Below are 18,991 nucleotides of genomic sequence, written 5' to 3'. Positions count from 1 at the left end.
TTGTAAAAGAATATAAAGAAATTGGCAAACCGATTGATTTTATATTTCGATTGCATCTACCCATTTTAAAAGCGTGGCCCTCGCTGTGCTCCGTAGAAAAACGTGTAAAACAAATCGGTCGAAACCACGTGCAGTGGTGAGAAAACCGGGTATGTGTATACACATACCTGAGAAAACACATAAATATTTTGACAGTTCGGTCTTAACTAGTAAAACAACTGTTAACATTAATGAGCAAGAGATCGCAATAAATAACAGAAATGACCACGTAGAGATATCATCACTTACCATATTTCAACTATTATACACCTGAAAATTGTCCCCCCACACGTCTTTTTTAGTTTATTTGTATTGTTTTTTCTGGAGCCGAAGTGCATCTCACAGAATATCTTTATCTCATATACTTTTTCGCCGAAATACGTTGAATAAACATGATTCAGATTTTTGAAAATAATGTATATTTTTGTGTTAAAATCGCTTTGTATTTTGATTGATTTTGTGGATGGTATGATACGTTGATGTAAAAAATTGGTAGCAGTTTTAAGGAAAAACTTCCTTTAAAGCATATATGTATACATTTTCAATGTGGCACTCTTCCTTTAGTCGAATTCGAGTTCAATGCTAGGGGTCCCACATTTTTCAAAAGCCTCTACATGAACCTTAACTCACGTGTGGTACTTTTTATTGCAATAAAAATAACGAATTGGTACAAGGTTGTTGTATTTATAGGGACATAATACAAATATATATCTCTTATTCATGATATTGTTTTTATAGAAGCAATAATGTATTGATGAAACACGAACATGGCTGTGTAACAGCCTTCACACTCGTGCCTACAAAAAAGCATACAATGGAAATATAATAGTCAGACGACAATGGTGGTATGTAATTTAAACTGTGTTACGCTGGGATACACGCGTAAAATACAATTAAGGGTTAAGATGCGTTACTGCAATTTTTCAATTAATCAGTCATCGAACGCCAATATTATTTATCTTTCGTGCGTGTGTTTATTGCAGTAGTTCGCCTTTCACTCAAGTGTTTATGGGACCCCGGTACATGGTAATCAGCGGGTAAACAGAAAATGTTTGACATCATTATTATAATTTAAAGGAACAGTGTTTCTACATTAACGTTAAAATATAAAATAAAATCAATTGTGGCACGAATTTGCACACGATTTTCGTACTGTATTTATTTAAAGAATATGTAAACTCTTACAATCAAGCAGAGTAAAACTTAACGCGGGAAAAGGCACGTTAATATTACAAAGTACGTGATGTCCGAAACAGTTACAATTTTGAGTAAGAATTGATCTAGATAAATATTCATTTACAACTTATAAAAAAAATAAATATTTTAATCTCATAAGTTTCCATGCTAGTTAAACGTCAAAATCAATTTATAAACAACGAAATTAAATCATACATACATTTTTTTTAATTAATGTTTTGACATTTAAAAGACGTAGGTTTTAGTATCAGTAAAGTTAATATATCGATTTAGACGGGTGTTTTCATCTACATATTTACACTTACATACCGATTAGAAATGAGTTCATATTAAGGTCGATAGGAATCTGTAGAAGGCAATATAAAGCAAAACATATCTTGTCACACACGTGTGCATAATGGGTTTGTGTGAGAACATCTGCGATCACGGATGGTGAGCTGTTCAGCTAGGAGGAGCAGCAAGCGAAAGTCTTATTGTGTATGCATATTCATTATATACGTTAATTAAATGACATATTGAATCAGAGTTACTTCATATGTTGTATATATTATGTTTATGTTTATTATCTTAATAATCGCAAATGCTTCTTTCTATGCCGAAACTCCAACACCCCTTTATTTGGCAATGCTATGGTAAAACCCATTCTACCCATAGTATCACATAGATTTGTCAACTATGATTTCGCCTGGATCGTTCTTTTTTGGAACTGGTCAATCATCCGAGTAAGCCACTGAATTTTTTCCATCCTCCCTCCCACTAGATTACTCATTTTATTGCGATGCTTGCCAGATTTTGTAAACTTTTTTGTGTTGATGAGTTCTACGAGCTTTTTTAGAAGCTTACATCGTCATTGCTTGGATTTCACTGAGTTTTGGGCATGAAATTGCTTTATAAGTTCCGTGACATGAACATTACTATGCTACAATTATGGATGTAAAATAACGTGGCTTAACATATAAATATAATCGATACATATAAATATAAAAGAAAAATGGAGAACGCCATGCACATTATTATTTCATAAAAGCGTCATTATGATAAAGTATTTTGTAAAAAGAATCCTTTGTGTCCTTGCTGTATTTATTTATGCACTCACAATCTGTAGCCTACATTTAATGCATTGAATCGAGATCTGTTTTAGACGTTCTGCGTGCATTCAATAGATGCATTTGGAGGTTAAGACAGCAGTATATCATGTATACGATGCTTTGGGATTTGATGCATTAGTGCAGGTAAATGTCAATGTCGCCTAAATAAAATAAGCGAGAAAAAAGGTGTCATTGAAAATTGGCATGACAGTGGTAACTGATTGGAGTATATTAAATGTCTACTGATTGGAGTATATTAAATGTCTGGCATAACACTTGTGAAGAAACTATGTAAACATGTCGTGTTCATTGTGTAACTTTAAAAAGAGCCAAAGTTGATCATCTGGAAATGTATTGTAATGACCATTTGCGACATGATATAAAACAGGATTTGTAGATTGTTATCAAGTAGTCATTACGACGCATTTAAGCTTTGAACAAACTGAACAAATGCAATTAAGTGTTAGCATAGTTCTATAAACATGAAGTTTCAATAAAGCTTTGATTTAACGCCAATATAATTTATGGTATGTGCGGGGTTTGTTGAAGTATTTCACCTTTGAACTCCAGTTTTGATGAGATCGTCGTTGATCGAAATCAGAGTGTAAACAGACCATGTGTGGCATTACTATTATGATTAGAGGAAACGTGTTACGGCCTTTGGGGTTAAAATGTCGAGGTACAAGTATATAATTGTATGAGTAAAACGCGGTATGGCTGATGAATTATATAAAGGACTTGATAACGGACAAAGGTATACTTTGAGTTTGAGGGGATCTTTTTTAATCTCACAAGTCAACAGGAATGGAATAGATGTATGTCATCATTAATTAATATTTAACGAAATTACGTCATCACAAGTTAATTTTGACAATCGATGTATTGACAATTCTAAAAATCAATATACGTTTTAGTTTCAAGTTTTTTTAGTTTTAATTCAAATATCTTTTGAAACGGGTTGTGTCCATCTCCGGACTTGCACAAAAACCAATATTGAAAACGGGGAAATTATGAAGGATAGTGGATAGGCTCAATTAAAACAAAAAATAACTTGTCCCATACTCGTGCATACAAGGTTTGTGAAAGAGAATCTACTTTTATGGGTACTGAAAATGTAAATAACATTAGATATAAAGTTACAAACTTCATACGGGATAATTGCATTTGTTAAGAAAAAAATCGAAGAAGTTACAGTAAGGAAAGCTCTTATTGCGTTAACATGTTGAGTATACATGTATGATGACATGTACGTCTAGATGCAGATTTTATTCATGTGTTATATATTAAAATATTTAAACAGACTACGTATTACTAAGTTTCACTTCAAATAACACAAATGGCTGCGAACTTATAAATGTGAGCAGTTAGTGATTAAGAAATGGTAACGATATTGTCCCTTTAAAATATTACCTGGAACAAAGATGACGACATTGTTCCTTTACATCGTCAACTAAGAGCGACATAAGATGCCTTTATAATATGTAAACAATTTCGAGTATTGTTAAACATATTATCTATCCAAAAGTCCTCCCTTTGTAAGACAAATAATTAGTACCTGTTATATATTTGCAGTTTAAGAGAGGCCTGTCTTAAGTTTCAAATTAAAGGAAAAACCTCGCTTGGGTTGGTGGGGTGATAGTGGAGTGTGTCTGTGTGTGTTTTGGGATTTTAGATCAAATCTACTGATGACTATGTTTTTGAAGATCAAAGGTTACATTATTTATGTTCAATGTGAGATGAACTTATAACAGTTGAGAATTGATTTAATAATATGTGTGTGTCCCTTTTGATTATAGAACATATAAAACTGCATATGAAACAAATTTTAACGTGCACAAAACAACTAATTTATAGTTTCATCAATACATACGTATTTATATGACTTGTCAGGAGCAAATCGTAGACAATTTATAAGTATTCAAACATGTAAAGAAGACTATGGAAATAAAAATGATAAAATGTAAGTACGTTCAATATTAGTGAGTGTTGGAGTAAAAATGTCTAATGGGAATGTGTGTGAGATGGAATAGTCAGTTAGTCGGTAATCAATACGTCCGACTTGTCTGTGAGATGATTAAGTGATCATCACTCAAAATGGTGTTAAAGTATCAATATGAGTAGCGATAAAGCTTAATTAAGTATTCGGGCATTTGAATCATATTCGCAAATCGTTTTGCGATACGCTTGATGGATTTTCACTCTATTGAACATTTTGTCTCTTAAAATAATTATAACAAATGTTTAGTCTTTACTCATGTACACATCGTTACTAATTAAATTACTTGTTTTAATTTGGAAATGTATATATTATTGGACATGAAGACGATTTTAAAATAAAAGACTAACGCTAGTGAGAAACAAGTTAATTAACTGTTTATTTAATGCAGAGACTGAACGGCATCCATGCAATTAAAGTGACTTAGTTACCAGTTTTGATGTAAATCAATGTGGTTGCAAATTAAAATACAATCGACCCACTTGAAAGTGGAAAACGAAGTGCATATAATATTTTCAAGAAAGCTTTGCAATGATAAACGATTTTGTTAAATGAATATCGTGCGCTTTTGTTGTGGTGATGAATGAACTCACATTTTGCGTGCTAAATTGGATGCATGCAATCGGATGTTTTTTAGCCGCCCAGTTTGTATTTCAATAGATACGAATTAAAGATAACCATGTTATGAATAAAATGGTTAACGTTTTAAGACTCGATCAATGGTATCTAGCTTAATGTAACTGTGACCTTAGTAAGTTTGGGCGAAAAAATACCTTATTTAAATTCAGCTGACATGAAGGCAAATCGCACGTACATTTTATCTTTTAGGTAAATACAAACGGGGCATCATATCAGCTCGTATTAAGACACACCTAGCTACACAAATAAATTGAACTTTACGTAATTTTTCAATTGTAAAATGTAAATCAAAGGAATGTCAAAATATACCCCCGAATTTGCATGTATAACACGTCCATGATCAAGCAATTGTTTGAGTCTGTTTACTTTATCTGAATGATAAAAAGACGTAAACACGTATTTAAACAATTCATATTTTGTCTTTTCAAGCAGACGTTTCATATTTATATTATTCATTCCCTTTTTTTAGAAACAAACCCACCCACACTACCAATCAATATTTCATCCATGCGTGCTACTAGTGGTACCCGATTTGCATGTAAATCTCACTGGACAATCTTTCTTTCCACCTTCTTGTTTTACAGGATTTTAAATAAATACAATAAGACAACACATATAAACAGAAAGAAACAATTGCTTAAACTGTGCTTTAAACAGTACTATTATCAAATAGAGACTGTGATTTAATTTAACATTAGCAATTGTACTAATACAAATTATAATTAAGTAATTCATTTGAATTACCTGTCTCATATCGACTTTCTCGTTTTGTGAGATATGTTTGCAAGATGACGTTTTACATAGCATATCAATACATACATCCCGAAATAATAAAATATCTTTGTATTTTATTTGATGGGAAAATGAAAATAAAGTTAGTTTAGATATACATATACTGCTTTTGGTTCATTAGTCGACTTGAGCAGTCAGTGTTTTATGCCTTTATATATAGTGTGACACGATGGCCAGTAAAACATAACACGTGCAGTTAATTATTAACATCGAACGTGTTGTTACGGTTTCAATGTTGGTGTTTCTGCAAAGTTTGACACAGCAAAGACCAATTGCTCTTTGGACGTAACTTCAACTGATTAACACAGTTATTATTCCGGATTTAATTTGTAGAAATGTTCTATTTACGTTGACATATTTTAATTGTGCTTTCGTCAGTCCGTGCTTGCTTTGTATAAAATGTAGGTTTTTATTATAATTATAGTAGGCACTTGTGATATCCCATTAAACTGGTATAAATATATGTAATTTTCCATAATTATTTGATTAAAGTACACTGCTAAGTTCATTGTAAGTTCATAATGCTTTAAATAGGAATTGAATTTTAATGAATGATTTTTAAGTTGTTTATTTCAACAAAGCTTAACTAATGGCATTGAACTACTTCAAAGCGTTCAAGTTTAATGGGCGGTGTAATAAAAATCATTGAAGCTACGTTAACTTCTGTGAATTCGACCTCGAATGATTTTGAAAAATGAAAGCAATACGTGTGATGAATGAGGGTCAATTTAGTACATGTATGGATAATTTAAGTAACAAAATTATATCCATCTATTTGTTTGCCTTTATTCAATTGATATTTTTCATTCTTTTTTAAATGGGCATGTCGACCACACACAGGCATTTCAACACCCCATACTTCGATGGTTCATGCATTTATTCATATAGTAACAATACTGCTATAGTAAAGTTTCTTGATTCGCTAAGAAAAAAATATTTAATGTCAACAATCTAGTTTTATAACAATTCAGAGCAATGCGTAAAAGATATCTAGAGTCATAAGTGTGTAAGTACGATGCCTTAATAAGAAAATGTCAATAATACATGCACTGGTCTTTGGAAAAATATCGGGCTTAATACATATGCATATCGTATCGTTACAGATTCGGTTTTGAAAGAAACTTCTTTTGAATAAACAAAAATTATGAAATGGGAAATGTTTCATCCGTGATTAGTCTGTGCGGACTGCACATGCTAATCTGGGACGATACTTTACGCACACTAATCAAAGTCGGTTTTCACAGAGCGTAACTAAAATGAAAAAAGCGCCGCTAAGGTAAAATAGTCTCATACATAGTGTTCTGTCGAGAGGGTTGTATGTTATTTCAGCCCCGTTCCTAAAGTGCCCGCCAAGTTATTGTTCAATGTTTTTTATTGATTACTTATCGTTTGCCAACATCATTTATTGTTCGTTTCTGTTGAAGTATATCGACTTTAAACTAACAGCAGTCTCGATTGTTTACGACATGACACTGTTCGTGGGCGGGTAGACAGACCATTATTGTAACTGTTATTGTAACTATAAGCAAAAACTTCTTTATACTGGTTTTACGTGTTCATTTTTAGATATATGGTGAAATACTTTTACTCCGATGAATATTAAACCAATTTATTGCAATAAAATTGAATTTTTGTTTTACTTAATTGCGTTTAAATTTGAATTGCAATGTTTTGAGGGTTATGTTTATTTTGTTGTAAATCTGTGATTTAGTGTTATGATCTGCATTGCAGCCGTTTAAAGCCCACGTTTTGTTTTATTATAATATATATTCTGTATAATCAATATAGAACCTATGCCATTAAACATATGCATTTTATATTATTTTCCGGACTGGGTGTTAATGTGCATTGATTAATTTAATATGTTAATATGATGCAATCGCAATTATCGGTTATATTTACTAGCTTATACCTATCCATCAATATCAGTACCATCGATAACCAGCTGGATTGCTTTAACAAGTGCTTTTATTAATGTGATGATATTGTCCTTTTATCAGCCTAGTGCGACATTAGGTGTCCTAGTAATGAGTAAACAATTTGGAGCATTTCTCAATATATTATCTATCCTATAATCCTCCCTCTGTTAGACCACTAATCACTATTGGAAATATATAAGCATACCAGTTATAAGAGGACTCGCCGTATATAGCAGAGGTTAACACAGTGTTAGTGTACATCTAAAATTAGAGCACAATAGATCGTTTGAAGCTTTGAAGTAATTGTACGTGTATGGATTTTAGATTGTGTTATCGGATAAACTTGTAAGGTGGCTTGTTATGTTTGGTAAATATTTTGATTTAGCTGTCCAGAACATAAACGTTTGCTGTAAACAAATGCAAGGAAGCTGGATTTAAATGCAGTAACATATACATTTAGTAGAGAAAAGGTATGTTAACTTTGTAAGCGTGTCGATTTCAATCACATTTGATTGTTATAAGGACGTGATTGATAATTTATTATTACACTTGCTGTATGCACATCTAGATGACCATATTTTACTGAAATTCAAGTTACATGGTTGATGAACATACAACAAACCCGTATTTGGTATTATGAGTATCGATTTTGCTGATATTATCAACTTGACAGTAGTTTTAAAGTTTATTATTTTAAAAATGTTAATCGTATATATGTATGAGCCAATTTGAAAAATCTCCTCTTACAAACGCAAATGTATTAGAATAATAACGCATTTTCAAATAAAGGAACTCTGAATTGTTTAGTAGCGAACACTATTTGATTTAACAATCCATGAATATACAATGTGTGTGGAGTGGGATTTATCAGTACGCGAAATTTGTGAATGTGAGATAAGCATAATTCATGTATTGAAAGAATACACATATAAAGATAATATATGTTTGGTGCCGGATGGGGAATGTTTAGCTGTTGAGGCTTAAACAATGAAAATTGGCAAAAAATGAGATAAATAAATAAAGTAAGAGAGCCCAAGTTTTGTTCTCGTATTGAACCGAATAATTGTTGCTCCTTCCCGGCACTTACCTGGCATTTCATTTATTTCTTCTTAATTGCATTTTGAAATCACTTGAAATACTTAAAAGAGCTGGTAATCATGTGATAAACGACAAGTATCTTACTAAGTATCGTGCATGTAGGCCTATTATTCGAAAATAAATGTCGTGTTATTCTTCCCATCATTTCTGGCCGTTGCTATCTTAATGTGACAATACAAACATATGAAACATGTTAGTTTTGTGAATCCGTCTTAATTTACATTTTGTAACTGTTTTATCGACTTTTAGAAAATGCAACTGGCTCACATTAACGTCTTTGAGTTTAGTTGCTTTCAGACAAGCAATGAGAATGGGAGAGTGTTTGAATTAAAACGCAGTTCATCGGGGTATGATTAATGTTGTTGTTTTTTGGGTGGATTTAGCTAGTTATATTTAAAATAGCACTGTCGGGATAAAATGCTCGAATCAAGCCTGTGATAATAATCATAGATTGTATTAAGGTTTTGACAATTTACTCGGACACTGCAATTTACTGTTACGCAATACGTGGAGAGTATTATTTAGAAAATGAATTAATCTAAATATGTGGCTGTTCATATATTCTTGAAAGATTTTTCTTAAAAGCTTACTATTGGTAAGAAATTTACATAAAGGCATAAATGGTTATTCCTTTATGTATAAACATTATCTTTGATAAAAAAATATATAAGCAAAGCATGGCCCGCTTACGTCAATTTTTATGAAATGGAAGGCATGTATACTTTTTGTAGTTTAACTATGACTAGTGGAATCTGCGATATCTACAAAACATTAAATGACAGTCGCAACGTTTTCATTCTTTGAAAACATCTTGTAAGTAGGTTGGTTTGTATTTAATGATATGTCATTATGTTATCTGGCGCTTAAGCATACATTTCGAACTTAATGAACCCTGCCCCTTCTCTGGATAAAACATGTTCAAAATAGATTTATTCAAATGTGTTTGACTATGGTAATATTTTATCAATGTGAAGTGACTTTTTTACATTGCTGTTGTAAGTCCGGATGGAGTCTAATCAAAATTAAAAGCATGCCTCGGTACTTAAAGATTGATAATGGTTGCATCAAAAGCAAAGTGTATTGACTTGTACCGGATACAGACGCGCTTAATTTAAAGCTAAATTAAATGTATTCATTAAATATAATAATGTTTTACCGAGTGTAGTTAAATCGATAATGAACAAGAACTACGATACTTGGGTATTTGATTAAAGTTGTGTAGTAATGACATCACTAAGTGACCTTGATAAAAAGGCGCAATGATCTCAAAACTGCACAAACCGAGGGAGAAAGTACACTGTAAGAAAGAACACTTTGTCAGAAAGAAAAGTTTGCAAACCTAAATGGTGGAATGACTATGGGTATCATGCGAAAACGTTAGTACTAAGATAAATGCATTATTGCACGTGCATTATGACCTCATAATTATAGTACAAGATAAAGACAATGATTAATACCTAGCATTCAGTTATATTGTTATTTATGAGGTATATTGTAATGGTACATTATTAACTCGAATCTGTAATATCATAATACGCACATTATGACATCGAATTTGCAAACTCTGGAATCCTTGTGCGTTCATCTAGTGAAAGTCAAATGTACTAGTCATCAATAGATATTTGTGCAGTGAGGTGATGAGAACAGAACAGTGGTTTAACGTTTTACTTATAATTTTAATTTGTAATTCATTATAGTTCCAATATAAACAGTAAAATCTTAATTGGTTTGCAATTATAACTTACAGTAAGATTAAGAGCGAAATTTCATCTTACTAATTGATGCACATTGGCTATTTGAATATGCCATTATTGTAATTTATAAATGTTTCATTATTATCTCATAATAAGGTATCTTAAATTTGCTGAAGAAAAGAGGATGTAATATATTATAAATACAACTGTAATCTGCAGCCAGATCTGGGTAACCCTTTAGTGTACGGTCGATAATTGGTTCGTTGTTGCTGACATGCTTAGGTACGCAGGAAATAGTTAGCACATAATACAGTGTACATCTATGTAAGCAAAATAATATGTTTTATTAAACAATGTAAACAACGATGTTTTCCAGAATTGTCATAAAATTGCCATAGAGTCATGTGTTTCTTTTAAGTTTATATTCTATTCAACGGTTTTATTTATCGGAAGCATAATACATCAAAAAATTCTGTACCCAATTTTGCAAAATTTAATCTTTTGTGCTTATAAATATATGAAAGCGCACACACTTTTACAGTTTTGCTTCACGTGGATCAGATCTCATTTAAAAAAACATGTGTGCAAATAGCTGAAATAACAATTTACTTGTTAACAATTTAAACAGAAAACATCTTAACAGCAATTGACGGAATAATTAAACTTTTAAATCTGATGTTTATTTTAAAATGGTCTGCATTATGTGTCGTGATAAAATCGTGGCCGTTACATGAGATTGCATTGTATTTAAATATTATAGATATCATTAGCATTTTCCATCTTAATGCTTTTAATTGAACGAGAACCATATATTTATTCTGCGTGCTTATTTGGATCCGAAGCTTTTGCAGGGAACTGCATTGACTTGTAATTGTCCTTTGTTAGAATAAATGCGTTAAATGTCGTTCATACTACATATTGTTCGTTTGTCTTTCTGATACTGTCGACACGATTAAAAACGAATTATAATGACGCTTATTTATTTTTTGAATTATTTTGTCTAAAACAATCGTGATTACAGTCACGACGCGTCTAAATCCGACATGTTCGTAGAACCTTCTTTGATCTCTTTTGAGAAGATCTAGGAAACACTCCTTAATTGGGGTTCGGATAAGGGAACTTCCGGTCACGTGAAGTAAATTTGATAAGCTTCGCCGTTGTTACGCGTGGGCAGATTTATATGGACTTTCTTGAGCAAAAAGGCACGTCTGACACTGAATATACATGAGTATTGCTCTGGGAAAACTGGAGCCGTATTCACCAATGTACGTAAGTCTCAAATCTTAGACTCAGCTCCAGTTTCTGACTCAGACTCAGACTCAGCCTTACAAAACTTAATTCACGAAACATAAAATGGTTAGTTTTAGACTCAGACTCAGTAAGATAAGTCTCAAATGCTAAGTCTACAATGTTTAGACTTACGCTATACAATCATGACGTAACGTCGTTTGAGCGTTTACTTTACAAAATGGCCGCCGCACGAGCTCCTTGCGTAATAATAATAATAATATTATTGAAAGAGTGTATCTAGATCGTACCAACCCTTTGGAGATTTATAGGGATATTGAACTTTACAAACGGTATCATTTAACCCGACCGGGAATCGTATTTCTTTGCAATATTTGCAAGGAATAGTTGAGCCGCAATACGATGCGGATTCTGCAAGTTCCGGTCGCCCTAGCAGTGTGTACTTTCCCGAGCAACGTGGCAAAAATCATTAAAAAAGCGGCATTTAAAGTTATGGTAGCCAGAACTATGTAGACCTGTGCACAGGTCAATAATATTTTGACAGCTAGAGAGTTGAAGTTGTCAAATTTCCAGCTGGTACGACGCCGTTCGTGCAAAACAAGAACTTGGTGCGATCGCTGATACGTGAGTCATTTGCGATGTGTGCATTTTGCAATTTTTATTTATTGTAAACAACTGTCAAATTCATAATTGTCCGCGTTTGTTTGTTGTCTTTTGTGAAAATAATCTCCAAACTTAATGAACGTGAACATGCACTAATTTTATGGATAATACTTGTTGTTTGAATGAAAAAGTAATACTACAGTAACATATAATTTGCATGTATCATAAACTATAATAATGGATATTTTCTAAAAAGGGAAACCTATTAGAAAACGTTTACAAGACAATTACTATGCATAAATTTTGATTTCATTACTATTACAAATCTATTTATAAATGTAGGAATTTACCTATAGATATGTATAATTATGCCGAATAAAGTTACACTGCCATGACGCAGTTGGTAGCGCATCGGTGCCCGTGATTATATTTGACCGACTAGTCGGTGGTTCGAAATTACATCGGGGACTTTTTTTCTCCAAACATTTTCAAAATAAATTATGACGATTATTTAGTTATTTTTAAATTCTTGATCTTTAATGTAATGTAAATTAATGTTTATTAATTTTAAAAAAGGTGCTATAATTAATGTGTATATTATACACCCTGTTAAGAAGATATAGGGTACACCTGAATCCATATGTGCGTTTGTCCTTGTGTCTGTCTATGTTGCAATTGAGTTCCAATACAAAATGTATTTTTGCGACAAATGCTGTAGAATATGCATTTGTTGATGGCAAGTGCATTGTTGTAATGCACTTTATTTGTAAATTAATAAAACACTCAACAACAGAAATAATATTTTATTCTCAAATGCACATATTATTGCATTTTCAATCAATAGTAAAACGATGACATTAAATTTGATTATCAAGTTAAGACACATCAGCATATTGCATCACTTCTGACATAAGGCAGAACTTTCATTCAATATAATGCACATAAATGCACCGATCATAATCCATTTATATCAATATCTATTTACTTATTAATATTGTAATTTTTTCCAAAAAATGGGTCAATTTTAAATGATCAACTTTCAGGTTTTACAAGTACTTTGGGGTGCATCGATTGGACGCATGTGCATATCAAGAAGCCAGTAAACCATGTAGAAGTCTACATAGGGCGAAAGGGCGTTCCCACCATCAACGTTCAGGTATGGCTTAACAGTCAGTTATGTGCAAGTCTAAATGCAATCCTTTTTATTTGATACAACTTTATTTTAAAGGGGCCTTTTCACAGATTTTGGCATTTTTTTAACTTATTCATTAAATGCTTTATATTGATAAATGTAAACATTGGATCGTAAAAGCTCCAGTAAAAAATCAAGAAAAAAATTAAAAAAAGGAAAAGAACATTGCCCGGAGCAGGTTTCGAACCAGTGACCCCTGGAGTCCTGAAGTAAAAACGCTTTAGCCTAATGAGCTATTCCGCCGAGTACACACTCTTGACGTATTTTATACCTTATATAAGTAATTTTCGTAGTTTCACAAAATTTAACGACAAAAACAGAACTCTCCAAATTATTCAATCGTTTCGCGTTGCAACGCTTTATAATTTTTAGGTTTTAAAATCGTCAAAAGATGCTTATAATGGCTATATTAGAGCATGGTTAATGTTCAGTTTTACTGTTTCCTCACAAATATCATAACTAAAACGAAAACTTACGAATCTGAAACAACTTTTTTCAATTTTGTCAATTTACCAAAGCGTTAAAAGATCCCTTTAAACACAAATATTTAATGAAACAACTGCATGTTAATTTTAACAGTTTGCCATTAGCAAAATAAGAAACATTTTATCAGCATTTTATCAAATACCTAAGAAAAAAATTACAAAAATATGTCTTATTTTGTTAATGTAATATAACATGTTTTATGTTAACAGGCTGTGTATGATGGCAGCTACAGAATAACGAGCTTCACTCAAGTTCACTGCCAGTGGGCCAGGGCCAAAGCATGATGCCAGGATTTGTTGATGTCTAATTTCAAATTCACATAACTGCATCTACCATTATTCTGGAATTTCATTCAGTGCATTGAATGAAGAATTTTATTATTATCAATGATTTATATCTTGTAAGCAAATAATATCAAGAAGTGTCCCAAGACACTGCATTCAACTAATATTCCTCTTTGAATGTAGAATGTATTTTATATGTCAGTAACATAATACAATGACCAATGTAATATTTAACCTACATTTCTTAAAGCACACAAATATTGACTGGAATTTTATAAGTACAAAAATTTTATAAGTACAAAAAGGGATAGAATCATATTTTTATCATAGAAATAATAGTATGCCCCTTTTTGAATTAAAAAAAAATCTTATTATTTTGTGTGCAACTGCCCCATAACTATTATTTCTAATATAGACTATCTATTTTAGAAATAATAGAGTTATAAAGTAGTTGCACAAAAAATAATAAGATCCTTTTAATTACAAAAAGGGGAATAAATCTACTACTAGTTTATTACATGTCAGAGTTATAGCACTTGGTCACGTATTGACACTAAACACATCTTTTTCTCCAAATGTATTATTTCAATTTCTACAGTCAACTTTTTTATTTCTTATTCTAATTTTTCTTAGTTATTTCCCATCGGTTTCTCTGTAAGTTTTGTTAAGGTATCGGCTTGTGATCTCTTGTCGTTCTTCTTTGTGAGCGCTGCAAAAATGGATAAAAAGTGTGATTTGTATAAATGGACTTGTTCTCATATTATGATCTTCAAAGGTTAAAAAATTAATACATATATATCACATAATCTATGTATGCATTGGTACTATGCATTGGTACTTAGTTTTAACATATTTGATGCTAATTATGTTTCAACAAATGCATGACTTTTGTTGCATATTACATAATAATATTATACAGTACTTGCTTTGTCAGATGGTATTGTCAGTATAGTTTTAAGAACTGGAATTCCATCCATGCAAGTTAATTATTAACTCTAAATTAACTGTATGCACTGCAATACCTTCAATTAGAGCTATCTAAGTGTTAAATTTATTAATATTTAATTTTCAAGATTTGTTCCAGACAATTTGAAATCTAAATTTAAAGATATCCAAAACTTACATTCTTTACACTTAATGCCTCTACTTTCATGACTGGTACACTCTGAAATCACATGAAAAAATATAGTGTCACTTAAAAAATCTAAATTAATTTAATCCAGTGATGTTTTCAATGCAATAAAATTGACAACTAATGTTAATATACTATACTTAAGTTAATGTATAATAATCCCAGTGTTAACTTTCAAACACAATGTTTAATGTTAATTTAATGCATGTTTTTTTCTTTTATTTTGTTTTTATATAAGGGTGAATTTCTATTATATTGTATACTATGTTGAATGTGATGCATACAATATAATTCATATGGTTTGCATTTTCAATGTTCTATACATATGGTTAATGGTTTGCATATAAATGATAATCTATTTATTTACCATATGTTCTTCACTGCTGGCTGTTGTGGCACGCTCACTGCTTTGTAACGCATATGAAGAAGCTGCAAAAATTAAACGCAAAAATTAATTCAAACATATAACTTTGTAAAACACTTACGCACATACACTTATGCTCATTAATAATAATAATTAGTTGATTACCAAGAAATACAATGTCTGTATTTGCACACATTCCTTGAATAAATGAACTCAACAACAAAATTGAAATAGTCAAGAGATTTAAAGTATCTAACAAAAAGGAATAGAAATACTTCCTTAAATGCAAAAACTTCATTAGCTTATCTAAATTAATGATCTTAATGTTTTATTTTAATTGTCCTTATACCAAACCCTGCTATATTTACAACAAACAAAGACTCTGATACAAGTTGCCATTTCATACCATATTTCTGTGAACGAGTTCATGAATATTGTTATTTAGTGCACCTTTGGTGAGCTAACCTACATATTTCCTTGATGAGTTTAATCAATAATCATATGAATTGACAAGTGTCAGATCTTTTTTATAACACTAATTCAATTACGCATTTAGACAATTATTATTAAGTTAAATTTAACGAAAAAAACTGAAAATTGTTTTCAATGCGTGACGAAGCTGTATATATTCTAGCACCATTTCACCAAAATAATTCAGTATCATAAAACATACATTTACCAATGAAAATGCTCATAAGCTTTTTTACAAATTTTAACAATATAAGTAAGTAGTCATTGTGATTATATCACATACAAAACACATATTAGGTTCGACATGTAGTAATATTGAAACAAACTAATTGCAATTGATTATAGTTTTTCAACAAAATTAATTAAATGAAAGCATAACAAAAAAGTAATTAACTTACACCGAGCCTTGGAATTTTGGTTCTTCTTCTGGCACTGTTCACCAGTTTTTGCGACCCCAAATTTTCTGAAAGTTTAATAAAAACAATTGTATGATGTATAGCAGTATTTATGAAACACATTACATTTCATGTTTGCCATCATAACTGTCGATTACAGGGGTTCCACTGGCCCAAAAAAAGTTGTCGCCACTTTTTCGCGGCGTGAATACTGTCGGTTATTCCACCTTATTCATAAGAACAATCATTTTAAGAAACCTTACTACATTAATGTCATTGACTATATTATCACTTTAAAAAGTATGTTATTTCATAAAAAAAAACAATAAGTACCTTCATAAGTCATACCTTCATAAGTATTAATAAGCTTTATTTGTATATAAATAACATTTTTTTCAACTTGATAAACAACACAGATAACCAAAATAATATAATAATGTTAACATCAATGTATTAAACAGTATGCTGCATAAATGTTTCGAAATTATTTAAACATAAAATCACACCAATGTTCATCATTTGAAAGGGAATCAGAAAATAAAGCATCTCACTTCAAATTGTTTAACAGTTATATTTGGTCATTTGGACATGATATACGTCAGCTTCTGTTGTTAGCAAGTTTTCTGTTAGTGGTGGATGATTTCCAGGTTCAATTAAATGACTGTTGTTCACGCCTTTTTCCTGACAGAAAGGCCCAGATAATTGCCACAATCCATTCTAGTTGCCTGAAATAACATAAAACATATTTTTAAAAACTATCAACATCAAACCAACACATAATTGTCCCTATCTTTAAATGTCCGAATTTAGCATATCCGAAATATGCATCGAGTGAATGTTTTATATTTTATTCAGAAATTGTTGTTATCTTAATCAATTTATATCCTTCCCAGAACATTACAATAATGAATCTATTAAACAGAAATGCTCACAAATACCTGTTGAAACAAGTTTTTATTTGTTGATGAGGAGAAATTAAATGCTTTTGCCAGCCCCATGGTTTTGATTTTAACAATGAAATAGCGGCCCTAATAATAATTATAATTATTGATCGTCGTGACAGTTTGTCCCCGTGTTACTTAACTTATTGCTCAATATCATAAAGGAGCCGTTAATCCGATAATAACCCCCATAAAACTTGACAATAGCAGTAAAAACACCGTTTGTAACACTTACACGCTTCGGTGATTTCTAATGCACTCTGCACTGTAGGTCGCTTACATCGTCGTAAATCAATATTTACAACTGACAGACGCTGGCCGCTAATGCTCGGTCGTGTGCTTTCGACTCGCAGTACATTTTCGGATAGGATTTTACCGATTTTTTTAAATTCGCCACTTTTAAAAAATTGGAGCCACATTTAAAAATTAAGCGCCATTTGGCGCCAATGGCGATCGACAGCGGAACCCCTGGATTAGTTTAATATAAACGACATACTGGGTAATAGTTATCAATGTAAACGTGTAGTAAATAAAAAGTTAGTTTGGAAATGTGCAGATTGTAATCAGATACGAATAAAACACACATGGGTACGAATCTAACAGGGTACGAGATGAAAACTAAAACAATAGACCTCCTTAAATGGTAAACTTATCCGTGAAACCACAAATATTCATTATTAATACTTAAATAACAATTCACTTGTGCAAATTTTGGAAACAAAGAACGTGCAACCGTACCATAAATCATAACAAATGTTTGAAACTAAAACACATTCCACAATCACATCCGAAATCAGTAAGTACAATTTGCTGAGTGGTTATGCCCCTTGTTTACATAGTGCATTATTCGGCGCTAGTAAAACGACATCGGTAGCAAATCCAAAAGTAAGCTATTAAATAAAATATTACAACTATAAGGCAGATACGATAATAACATATAACTTACATTGATATTCTACTCGCCACCTCGTCCCATTTTTTTCTTCGAATAACCAAAATCTTTTCGGCTCCGATCCCCTTATACTCGCGGATAGAAGGTTCCAGCGGTCCCGAACCAGCGCATTAAAAACAATCTCTGGCTCGGACCAATCTGGACCTGCTGGCGCTTCGTTTCGCTGTCTTCAACTGCCAAACACTGCATTCAATAAGTTATAGCAAACATGTCCGCTACTATTTTTGACACTATTTGGCGCGTTTTCCCTACTAGAGAGTTCGCTTAGTCGTGACGTCATTAAAAAAAACCACAATCTTATTGAAGTCTATTTCCAAATGCGTTCGTGAATACGAATCCTGAGTCTGTCTTTAGTAAGTCTAAGCCTGAGTCAAAGTCTGAGTTTGAGTCCAAGTTTGAGTTTATTATTGATGAATACGGCTCCAGGACTCAATGCATGTGCGTAAGTGTCGTCCCAGATA

At 31.8% G+C, this 18,991-nt stretch overlaps 1 long non-coding RNA gene across 1 annotated transcript; it reads right to left on the bottom strand.

Moving 5' to 3' along the window:
- Nucleotides 1–14,566: 14,566 nt before the first annotated feature.
- Nucleotides 14,567–18,381, bottom strand: LOC127837665 (uncharacterized). The gene is made up of 5 exons (XR_008029425.1): nucleotides 18,317–18,381; nucleotides 16,641–16,705; nucleotides 15,775–15,836; nucleotides 15,399–15,440; nucleotides 14,567–14,984 (listed from the first exon to the last, which is right to left on the bottom strand). It is a non-coding gene; the product is annotated as an uncharacterized LOC127837665 (long non-coding RNA).
- Between the last annotated feature and the right edge of the window lie 610 nt (nucleotides 18,382–18,991).

Source organism: Dreissena polymorpha, chromosome 7, assembly GCF_020536995.1.
Source record: "Dreissena polymorpha isolate Duluth1 chromosome 7, UMN_Dpol_1.0, whole genome shotgun sequence".
NCBI classification, from domain to species: Eukaryota; Metazoa; Mollusca; class Bivalvia; order Myida; family Dreissenidae; genus Dreissena; species Dreissena polymorpha.
This window is presented reverse-complemented; position numbering and strand designations above follow the sequence as displayed.